The sequence below is a fragment of the Apis mellifera genome, linkage group LG11, assembly GCF_003254395.2.
Source record: "Apis mellifera strain DH4 linkage group LG11, Amel_HAv3.1, whole genome shotgun sequence".
NCBI classification, from domain to species: Eukaryota; Metazoa; Arthropoda; class Insecta; order Hymenoptera; family Apidae; genus Apis; species Apis mellifera.
The window spans coordinates 7,339,671-7,353,027 of NC_037648.1; positions in this window are offsets into that span (position 1 = coordinate 7,339,671).

A 13,357-nucleotide genomic window follows, 5' to 3' on the forward strand; every position below is an offset into this window, starting at 1 on the left:
CGTTTTTGCCCACTACATGCCACTGAACTTGTTACCACCATGAAATGAACAACTTTTACCGCGTTCCGCGATCGAGTTAATTATTAGAAGAGAGCGGATCTCAACGATCCTTGTTTACTTGATTAAGGGGAAATTTCCTATAATATAAAGTATTTCCCTGATACTAAGAAAGTTGCATGCTTGTACGACATAATATATGATATATAACGTTAAACAATGTTTGTTTCCTCCATCGTTTATAACAAGTTTAGAAGTTCTGCATAGTTTATTTAAATTGGATATTTTTGAAGAATGAATTGTTTTCAATATGCTGTGTGCAACGTTTAAATATTTATAGATTCATGTTTTAAACGTTTCTATTACGTTTTAGAATTTAAATCGTGATAGAAATAATTAAATACAATAATTCTACTTTGAAAATTGATTTTTAAAAATTTTTCTTTTTAAGACTTTCCAAATATTCTTAATAAAAATGCAATATTAAAAATTATGGAAATAATTTCTTTTTTCGATAAAAATTACAATCATATTAATTGCTATCGTACAAGAGCATTTATTCAAAAACGAGATAAATATAAGAAACGATAAATAACATTAAGATATATAAGATCTTAAAATCTTATGCAATAAATACAGAGTTGAATTTATTATTTACATCATTATTCGAAATAATATTTTATCCAATTCTGGTCATAAATATGTGTAAGATTAATATTATATATTTTAGAATGATTGTTAACTTTTTAAGCTGTTATATCGTGATCATTTCAATACAAGAATATATACAGGATAATATATTTACCTTTGGAAGGTAAAACAAATATAATAATTCTAGAGATTAAAACAAATATAAGAATATATTGATATCGAAAAAATATCGATTAATTCTCATTGAGTTATAAATAATTTAATTTTGCATTAAATAAAGTAAAAACGAAGAATAAGACAGTCCTACCTTTATTAATAAATTAGTTTGAATTAACATTTTTATATTTCTTTTCTTATATCTTTAAAATCTCTCAAAAATATTTCACAAATATAATAAGAAAAACCAATATAATGATATGATAAAAATGAAAATTTAATATAATAATAATAATAATAATAATATCTATATATATTTATAATAATAGAAAGATATATATAATAAGAAGAAAATTATATTTCATCCAACTAATCGTAAATATATCCCCCATAAAATTCACAAGTTTACATATTTCAGAGCGACTATTAATTATTATTTATTTTGTCTATTTATTCCAACTCGGTCGTAAACAATGTTTCCAAGCAAGATTCGCAAGTTTAGAGATTTTGAAACGCGCGCGCCTTCGTGCGTGCGCGAAATAAACATCTCCTTGTCGCGACGTGTCACCGTGGAATTCGTATTAATTGCGCGCGCAGAACGGTCCAGCTCTCTGTTCGCCTCCGAACATGGCGGGACGAGTTATGTGGCGGAACGAGTTATTATTTACTTATTAGACGGGTGGCGAGCGCGGCGCCCAGTGAGGGGGTGTGAAAATGAACTAAGACCAGTCCGAATAGAAATTAAAAACGTGACTCCACAGCGCGGGTAGCTTCATCGTACGGCTAACGAGAAGATACGACCTCCTGGTAAACGTGTAACTATACGTAACTGTGTGTGCGAGTGTATATGTGTGCGTGTGTGTGTGTGCGCGAGGTATAACAGTTTTATGTGTTGTAACACTTCGAAGACGTACGTTCCTTATACCGGGTGCTCGTTCCGGGAATGCTGTTAACGCCAGGGAATCAGTTGTGGTTGCATTTTTTCTCTTCTCGTCGTATAATGAGCTTCTTCTTAGGTCAGGTTATTAAAGTCGGAATTGCTCGTCTTTTCAACTTTTTTTGCAATTTTTTCGTTCTGGAGAAATTGATGGGTTATATTAACGTTTGAATAGTGAAAATAAAAGAATATGCCAAGGATTGTTTTTCGTTTATACTATTAAGCCATTTGATAGGATTAACTATTTTTCTTTCTCGATATTATATTTGAACAATGGAGAATATATAAACGTTTTTTAATTATTATTACTTTGAAATTTTTTAAACGTTTGATAAATTGATCAGTTTAATTAAATTCTTTTGGTCCTGGAAAAATTATTGATAATTGATAATAAGAGAAAGTACTTTTTTAATATTATATAAGAATCTTTGAAATTAGTTTATAAGAAGATTTGCTTGATAGAGTTTAATTGAGATTAATTCAATTAATTTTTAAATAATAAAAAATTAGTAAAAATAAATATAATTTTCATAATAATTGATTTTAATTTTTAACATCTTATTAATAAATCTTCATGAAATGAATAGACAACAAATATTTGATTTAACGTATTATATTTTTCAAATTTTTTTAATTTTAAATGAAAAAAATTAAATCGTTAGAAATATTAGAAAAACATTTTTTAACTAACTAAATAAATAAACTAATTTTCTTTATGATAAAATAAAATAATTGAAGATTCTTTACAAATATAAGTAATCGTTCAAAAATAATATTTATAAAGTGATTTAAAAATATCTGTAATAACATATTTTTTTATATATTGCTTCAATTTATCTTATTTATTCTCATTTTATATTACTATTATTATCATTACTATATTACTATACTAATAATTAATATTTTATTACAATTATCGGTTTTCAAATTAAAATAAGAAATTGTAACATAGAAAATTTCATTTATAAAGTAATTTGAATGTAATATTTGAATCCGATATCCCCTTCTTACCTCATAGATTAAAGAAATATCTCTTTAATTTCAACATCGCACAAATGTGAAATAGAAGAAAGGTAAGGAACGATATCTTCGATAGAAATTGTCTCAAATGTATAGTCTGCTGGTAACCAGATACCGAGAGGTACGTAATGGTAAAGATGTAGTAGATGCGATTGAGTGGAAATGGAAAGGATAAGAGGAAAACTGTGTAGGTGGATGCATTTCTGCCTTAGTTTCTGTCCAAAGGAATCTCCACCGAAGCTTCTCGCCATTTCCTTTAGTTCCGCGTACTGTCTTCCACTGTGCCCATTCACAATCTCGCGTTGAATGCATTTTAGATGTATTTGCGATATGTGATCTAAGATTGCAACGTAAATCGAAATAGTAGATAACGGTACGCTTGTATTACTATATTAAGAATTCTTTTTCTCTCTGAATGAAATATACGTATGCCATTCGTGTAAAATTGAAACATAGAAAGGGTTAAAAATGTACAGCGAGATTGGTATTATTTTGATAAATTTGATGCAAAACGATTATATAATATAAGAAATAGGAGAAATATGTTATTTTTAAATATTAAAGCGCCATTCATAATTCGTTTTACTTTAAATTTCTTGTATAAAATAATAATAATATCTTAATTCATATATATTTTTCAATTTTGATTCTTTAAAAACTATTATGCAAATGTTTACAATATAAAATTATTTTTACGTTATATAAATTTTATTTGATATGATAAAGCTGAAATATATATTTGTTTTATTGTAAGGATTGTGTATTAGATAACAGGAAATATGATTATAATTTGAATATTTTATTTCAAGAGATTATCCTTTATAATTTATAGAGTTACAAAAAATTAAAATATTATTAATCGTTTTTAGAAAAATTTTAATCTCAACAAATTTTTATATAGAATATTTATCTTATTTTTATTTTTTTTTCTATTTAGAAAAATAAATTGAAAAAATAATTGTATAGATCATTTTTCAGAAAGAATATGACAATTTTTTAATATATTTGAATAAGTTTCCTAACTTACAGAATAAATACACTACTATACAATATTATGTAAAATATTAAAATATAAACTATAAGATATTATAAATTATTGATCTCTAAAACTGACCATTAATGCAATTAAACTAAAAAAAGCTAAAAATAAAAATCTTTTCATCCACAAATTTATTCCACACTTTAAATCTTTTCAATTCTAAATTTTTTAACAAATTTATTCTACACTTTAAATCTCTCCAATTCTAAATTTTTCAACAAATTTATTCCACACTTTAAATTTCTCCAACTCTAAATTTTTCAAAAATAAAAAATCATCCATCTCCAATCTCAAATTCTTCATCTATCTAAACACGTGAATACTTACACATCTGCTCGCAGGCTCGAAGACATCATATTTAAATTTTCAAGTCAGTCGCCTCTGGCAATTTTTCGCAAAAAGACCAGACACGGCTCGAACTTAACATTCGAGACGGAATCGCGTCGTGAAGGCGCTTTGGGGGTTTCCCTCGGATGGGGATGGGCTGAGGGAGGTTTTGGCGAGGACGGAGATAGAGCTGAACGACGCTCTCCTATCCCTGCCAGTTTCTCAAAGGTTACGGATGGCGAGGGTGGCTCGCATATATTTTACGTGTCGCCTTTATTTCGATACGACGGGGCTTCGATCCCCGTCTAAACCTAATTTGCGTTCCATCTCGCGAGCAAACACTCTTCCAAGACCTCCCGAGATCCTTCCATCCCCCATCCTCTTCCGGCCGAGTTGTTCCGTTCTTTCGAAACATTCAGGATTCCACGTGATCCTCCTTGTTTAGTTCGTTTACCGTTCTATTGGCCTCATTTTCTTAGAAATGTGCAATCGCATGGAATATGATAAACAGATATATAGATATATATATATATGACATAGAAGAAGATTATTTTTTGATAAAAAAAAAAAAAAAAAAAAAACGAAAGTTTTAGGGCTTGAAATAATCGGTTTTTAATATTTTGAAAAACTTGGAGAATTTAGTGATATAATTTGATGTCAATAATCCTTTTGGCTTATGTAGAAATCATTTTTTTTTAAATAGAATCGTACAATTTTTTATATATCGATGTAAAATGTTATTCTTTAAATTCATATTCTATTTTTAGAGAAGAAATCTATTAGATTTATTTTTGGGGAATATTGTAACGTATGAATTCGTTCGTTCGTATTCTCTCCTTCTCTTTCATACAAGATTTTATAAAATTTAAACTATTATTTTCTAATTAATAATGATAAAAGTTATATTACAAAATAATAGTTATAATCGTAATAATAAAATAAAGTTGATCTTCATATGATTCTCATATATCCATCTAAAAATTATTATGCATTGTTTAATTTTTAATCTGTAATATTTCTTTTCCTATTATTAAAAATAAGATATTTCAATTTATTTTATACTCCTTATATATAGTTATAATTAAAATCATCGTGCAGTGAGAATAATAAATTTATTTGCATTATGAAATTATAATTATATTGTCTTATAATTATATTGTTATTTTATTCCATCTATATATGTAAATATTTGAAAAGAGTCGATTCTAGAAGCAAGAACGAATATAATAAAACTTGGTATATAAAAATATCGATAATTCAATTTAATATTCATTATGTTAAATGAAACACTGATATTTAGAATGAAATTGTATTCGTCATTTGATTTCACTTCATTTCTGATTCTTCACTGCTTATAATTTGATAAATAAACTTGAATCGATATTTTTATATAGAAATATTAATTTTGATTTCTATTAACTCTCAAAAGATATCAAATATATTAATACTTTATGCATATATGTAAAACAAATTAATATCATGTAATAAGAATAAAAAGATAATGTAATGATATGATGAAATTTTAAAATAATATATTATAATAAATAATAAAATTTATGTTATTATGGAGTACATTTTCAATAATGATGTAATATTTCAGTATTTTCAGAGAAATTGTTTTTTCAGAAGTGTAAATTAGTTTAAATGTTTGAATATTTTAATAATTATAAAATATTTCTTGGAATAAGTACAGATAATAAAAATTATTTCAATATTAAAAAATATTTTATATATACTTTGAGTAAATTTGGAATAAAGTTTTAAAAAGTCCAATTAGAAAATTTTGATTAAGAAAATGATAAAATTAAAATAAAACGCAATAGATAAGAATTATGATATTCAAAAGCATCATTATTTAAAAAATATTATTTATGTAATATAATTTTATTAGTTATTAGAAATTTTAGTTAATGATCTTTTTTTAAATAAATATTTGAATAATTAGATAATATATATTTTCTGTAGTAATTTTTTCTATATTTGTTTTCTTATTTTTATTATTTATTTATATTTTTTTAAATAAAAAAATAATATTTGCTAAAATTAATAAATTTCTAAATACATATATTTGATAAAATTATTGAATGTAATATAAAATTATTATTTTAATTAATTCTTTGTAAAATAGTTTGCAATGTATGTAATATTAAAGGTTTCATCATGTACTAATTTATGAAATTAGTATTTTCTCTAGTTTTCATCAATAAGTTATGGTTATAAAATAATTGTATCATAAAAGTCCGTGATGGATTAAATGATATTCAAAATTATATATTATATAAAATATTATATATTATATTATATATTATATATTATATAAATTATATTAGATAAATATTTTATCATATTTATTCTTAAAAGTTTTATTGATAAATTATTTTTTTATAGAATTATAAGATATATTAATTAGAGAAACTTTAAAAATATCACTTTTAAAGATTAATATATAATATATAATTAGTAAAATCTTATCTTTTGTTCTTATTTTTCGCTAAATTTATTAAATTTTTTTTTTTAATGATAGATAGATAATTGGAATTTAAAAATTTGATTATAAAATAGAATAAATTACGTTTGAAATATTTAAAATATATACTTACCTTAATACCTTCGTTATCAAGTGTATAAGTACATCTTTCGAAATGGTTTTGTTGACAACGACAATAAATAAAAGATCTCAGAAACGAGATACAGAAAATAAACAAATTTCGTGCAATGATGTCATTACAAAAGCATTGATTTGTTAATAAATTAATTATACTTTAATAAAAAATATTATATTTTATAATATATTATATAGTTACAATTTGAATTTCTTTGTCGAACTGAGAAAGAAAATAATTTTTAAGTAATTTATATTTTTGAAATAGAAAAATTAAAAATATAAAGAATAAGCATAAAAGAATTAAAACTATTTCAGATATATTTTGTCAAAGTATAGAATATTATTTAAACAAGAAAAATTTAATTTATTCCAAAATTGAATATTTACAAATAAATGAAGAATAAAAAATATAAAAAGAATAAATAAAAATAAAAAAATATTTTATATCGAAGAAATAAGATAATTTCGATAGAAGAGATATTTTTCAGCTCTTGAACGAGCTCTGAAAATCGTAAAGAACTTCACGAACTTCAGAAATTGCAAGCAATCACGAAAATTGATAAATTCGATCGTATCGACAATGAGTAGAGACTGTCACCGAGAATGTTCGGAACGCTTCGACACCGAATGGAAATCCTGTAATGGCGTCATTGAAAAATTGCATCGGGTCATCGTGGTACGAGCGTTACCAATGTTGCGTGACAACGTGACATCGGCCGCTTAAGCGGCCGTGTTTTCCGTCTCTATGCAAATTAGCAGGTGAGCTAATATTGGAACTCGGAAATGGGACGTTCCGTGGACCGGAAATAAAATGAAATCTCGCATAATAGAATGATATTCGCGCGCGTCGGCTCGCTCATCCGCGTTAACGCGTGCCACGATCGTGTTTTCGAAAGCTTTGTTTAAAATTTTTCACTTCTTCTTTTTTTTTTTTTTAATATTTTTTAAACAGACACACCACCGCTTAAGAATCTTAGGATTCTTATAAAATTGTGTGCGAATTTTTTAATAAAATTATTTATATATATTTTTGTTAAAATATCGAGATAAATAAACTCGTCTGTATTTTTTAATCGTTTCGTTTCATTTTGAAATATTTATGTGAATGTTATTCTATTCAATTTTTATTTATATTTATTGTAGTAAAGGATAAAAGTTAGAATAAAAATTATATTTTTAGTTTGATATTTTTTGAATACGGATTTAGTTAATCTAATTGATTTTTTGGCTTCTCTTGTGTGAGCGTAAATATTGGATTTAATATTTTCTTTTAATTCGATAATGTTTTCCGATAAAATAATAAATATTCCAGAGAAACGAAAGAAAAATTTCGAAAGTGGTTTTCATATTTTAAAGCAACAAAAGATAGAAAATAGAATTTTATGAAAGACTAATATTTTATAGAAAATATTTTAACGAAATATTTAAATAAAAAATACATTTGAAGTATTATTAAGATTCCAGTTTTAAGGAGAATAATCATATTCGTCAAAAAGATTTTATCATTTGATTATAAAATATCATTGTATTTCTTTATTCTTTCATAGTGAGAAAAGAATTATATCATAAGTATATTTTAATTAATTAATTAAAAAAAAGAACAAGTTTCACGAAATAAATAATAATGATCATCAAATTTCTATAGAAAGATTACAAAATAAATGAAAAAATAATAAAACGATTTTCATACAAAGAGAAATTATATTATATTAATTAAAAAGAAAGAAAGCCTCTGGAAATAAATAACAAAGTCTCTGCGTGTGAAGCATTTTCTTACCGAGGAAAATTTTTATTTCGTCATCAAACAATATTCTATTAAATCAAATTCAGTATCAAATTCTTTATCAAAGTCTCCGTGTCTCTTAAAAAATAGAAAGAGTCACAAGGATAAAAATCAAGCTCGTTGAAAGTGTTGCAACGCTTGTTTTTAATGCGTACCAGACAGGAAACGAGTCTTTCATCAATCAGAAAGGGAAGAGAATCGAATATTTGAAGCTTCACTGATCGATGGAAAAACGAAGTAGAAATAAAACGATGATGGGAGAATAGGAAAATCGAAACGAGCCATTCGGAATATTTTTACAGAAAGACACTCTTTGTCCTCCAGTTTATTTTTCTCGCGAATATAGTAGTATCATCCTTGGACGACGTGTAGGAACCAAATGTTTTCTTTTACTTTTCTCCTTCGTTCTTTTTTTTTTAGAGTTTATTTTTTCACGTAAAGAAATTTTAATTTATATTCAATACTATCGATGTGTTGAAAATTAAAATTAAATTCCTTTGATTGAAACAAGTTAATAAAATGTTGCTTTTTATTTCAATAAATAAATAAATAAAAATTCCCGCGTTGTTATGCACGAAGAAAAATATTAATAATAAAAAGAAACGTGCGCTTCGAAAATTTCAAAAATTTTTCGATTATCATTGATGCGATTAAAAAAAAAGAAAAGAAAAGAAAAAGATAATAATATTCGCGCAAATATAATTGGGTTGTTAAATTTTTTCGAAGGAAGGAATAGGATAGGAATGGGAGTATTCATCAGTTTCATAGACTAGATCTATATATAATCGTATCGTATGTATATATATATATCCAATAATATATATATAATATCATTATATCCTTCTTCATCATTTATATTTAGTAGTATAATTAATTACTCGCTTAGATATGAAACCTAATAGGAACATGATTGCACCGCACCCATTTTGCCGTACGATGTTGGTGCCAGATCGCAGATCTCCCCCTCGCCTCATTCTTAAATTCCTATTTTACTTTTTTCTTTTTTTTTTTATTTTCCCTTTTGTTCTCCCTTTTCAATTACTTTTTTCTTTTTTTTTTTCTTTTTTTTTTATAGGAATAGCAGCGCACGTAAATATGTGCACATCACTGTATGCTCGCGTATATTTATATACGTATACAGGTACAGCCATCTTGCATGGCACGTGTGTATGTACGTGTTCATGTATATATGTACGTATGTATATGGTACGTGTGTGTGTCCATGTGTCTATGTGTGTGTGTGCATGTACTATTTCATCCCGTGTAGAGTTTTTGAATATGTACGTGTACATGTGTACGTGCTCGATACGATATTTCTCTCGCGCTTCTACGTCGCATTTTCTCTCTCGCTCGCTCAACTCTTATTCCTTTTATTCTCTCTCTCTTTTTTTTTTTTTCATCATTTTCTTTTCTCTATTATAAAATCTAGATGCGCGCGCGAACACGGGATCCTGCTCACGCGCGCATAACACATATGGCACCATAAATATATATTTGTACACAAGGGCGAGCGTGGACGGACGAGAAAGAACGTACGCAATGTCTCTCTCTTTTAGGTATATTTGTTTTTTCCTCTATTGTTTTCGTCCCCACAAACGTGTTCGTTAGCACACGTTGAAATTGAAAAAACAAAAAATGTAACTGATAAATTTGAATAATGTAGTGATATAAAAATTCTCGTAGATTTGAAAAGAGAAAAAAAATCAATCCGGAGAGAAAAATTTGAATTCCATCTCATTAGAGAAAAAAGAATCGATCAAAATGATGGAAAAGTGTAAGAGAAAAAAGAATCGAAAGATAACATTCGGTACGTCTTTCTCGCACCTCCATCAGCGAGTACGAGAAGCGCGCATCGTTCGTCGCGTGCTAGAGCGCCCTTCCTTCCCTTTTTCCTTTCATCTGGTTTTTACCATTTTTCTTCCCCCTTCATCCACTTCTCCCTTCCTTCGTTTCTTTGTTTCTCTTTTTTTTTCTTTTTTTTTCCCCCTTCTCAGCGTGTTCGTTTGATCAGAGCCGTCGGTTTTTTTTATATATTTCGTTTCTATGTATCTCGTTTCGTCGGAGGATCTCCCCGCGCCTCCGCGAGTTTTACAAAAAAAGGGGCGAGGCGCGAGGCGCGAGGAGAGGAACGTAAATGTAATGCGGGATCATGCCCGACATCATGTCGTATCTGCGACACGGCCACGTCGATTGCTCGCGAATTTTTATTATTCTCGCATTAATGTAAGGGAATGGATCACGGAGCACGGCGCCAACATCGTCGGGGTCCTTGAGCCGGCGATTACGGGGTTGACCGCGCGGCCACGTTTGGTTTGCACGGTCCACTTCCGGCAACCATCCGGAGGGCCACGGGGCCCCGTTAGTGAGTACATATAAGATATACACATGGCAATCTCTCACAAGAATTAGTCGCTATCGTTATCAATTAGTTATTAATTAATAGTCAATGAAATCGTAGCTCAAAAACAAATTCACAATTCAATCTGTAATAAATGTTAACCGCAATAGTCACAATAATAATAATAATAATAATAATAATAATAATAATAATAATAATAATAATAATAATAATAATAATGATGATGATGATGATGATGATGATGATGATGATGATGATGATGATGATGATGATGATGATGATGATGATGATGATGATGATCATAGTAATAGTAATAATGCAACGATAATAATAATAATGATGAAAATAATGATGATGATGATGATAATAATAATAATAGTAATAATAATAATAATAATAATAATAATAATAATAATAATAATAATAATAATAATAATAATAATATTGTCTTTCAAACATTGAAATAATGATGATAATGATGATGATGATGATAGTAATAGGAATAATAATAATAATAATAATAATAATGATAATAATGATAATAATAATAATAATAATAATAATAATAATCATTGCAATAAAAATAACCAATAAGTAGTCACGTTCAACATATTTCATACAAACTCAACGAGATTATAGAAAATTGAAAAATTTCCTCGTCGCCCGCCTGTTTTTTTCTTTTTCTTTCTTTCTCTCTCGTCGAATTGTTTATCGACAATTGTTTTCCCCATTTCTGTTCTCCCCGCCGCAGATGGAAATGGCAATTTTTTTCACGATCAACCACATATGTCTCGATCCTTGTCGATCTCGAAAATGTCGTTCCCTTTCCACGATCGATCCCCCTCGAACTCGACACTGTAAGACCCTGTAAAAACGTGCAACTGATCGTATGAATTTTCCATCTTTCTTTTATCGTTTATCCCTTTTTTCTATAAATAAAAGGCTTATGGAGCCCCGGCGAGTTTTGACGATGATTATACACACAGGCCGTGATTGGACGATAGATCGGACGGAAATGGGAACGACGCGCAGAGCGTGTTTGAAATTCTCGCGAGCAGATGTCGCCAGTATCGACGAGAGAAAAAATGGCAGGCGACGACGGGCGCAGAAGATTTTCTCGCAACGCAATAATAGTTTCGCATACTCAATTGCATCTCTTTAAAGTCACTCCTTAAATTATAATCCGCGCACGCTTATCACTCATTCATCATTGTTGATTTTAGGAACAGCTAGTAGCGAGGTTCGGTTACTCTATCACGCAATCTCCCGTACTCGAAACTCAAAACGCCAAAACCGGCCCAGTTTTGCGTACACGCGCACGTACGTTGCCGCGTTTTGAGAATTCACGCGCGTATATGCGGTACACGTTTTTTGTATACCGATATATTATGTATACCGATTCGAGACCATTCTCGATGTTCGATTCCATTTCAATTCTCGATATTTATACGTGTGTGTATATGTGTGTGTGTATTCGCGCGTGTGGTGTTCCGTGTTTATACGTGTGTATGTGTGTTTATGTATTCCTGCGTACGTATGTTTATATACGTGTATTATGTCTACCATTACAAGTATGAGTGTATGCGTGTGGACAAATGTGTTCGATGTATACAACGTTTCGAAACAAATTGCTTGCGCGTTCGTCGATTTTTCTTTTTTTTTCTCGTGCATTTCTTCTTCTCGTGTGTATTTAGCCGCGTGATCGCGAGTCGATTAGAAAAATTAAATATCCCGTGTATACATATATACGCGTGTCTATATATATGTGTATGTATACAATTAAAAGGAACACGATGTTGATTTCTTTCTTTTTTTTTTTTTTTTTTTTTTTGTGCGCCAAAAGTGCATACACCTTTTCTCTCTTCTTTTCTTCCTTCCTTTTTCTCTCTCTCTTGCTGGAACGCACGCGCTCGTAGAAGACGCGTCTCGTATGCTAATATTATTAGTGATATAATCGTGTGTATGTATAATCGTTTGGGTTACGTTCTTCGCATTAAATACAGGCATGATGAGAGCGTTCGAGATCGACGAAACGTGGCGAAATCAAAATCGCCACGCGATTTCAAAAAAGGGGGGCTATTCTAGAGCTTCGATTAACATCTACGCGGTTTTTTTTCTCTTTTTTTTTTTTTTTTTTTTAATTAGCCCGTGATCACCGGATAAAGTCAACAATTGTCTTATTTTGCGAGGTATCGGTTACAAAGGTGTATATATATTTCTTTCTTTCTTTCTTTCTTTCTTTCTTTCGATGCTCCGTGCAACTTTCGATTTTCATTAAAAAGAGTGATCGCCATGGAGCAATTAATCAGAAATTTCGAAATTTCTCGTGAATACGTGTGTGTATGCAATACACGTGCAATATCGTGTGTTTCTGTCAATTCTTTCTCTCGATAAATTTTACATTCGATGTGTACGTATAATGTGTTATGTATCAACGTGTGTATGTATGCGTGTGTATCGTGTGCGTGTCACCACGTGTGTCC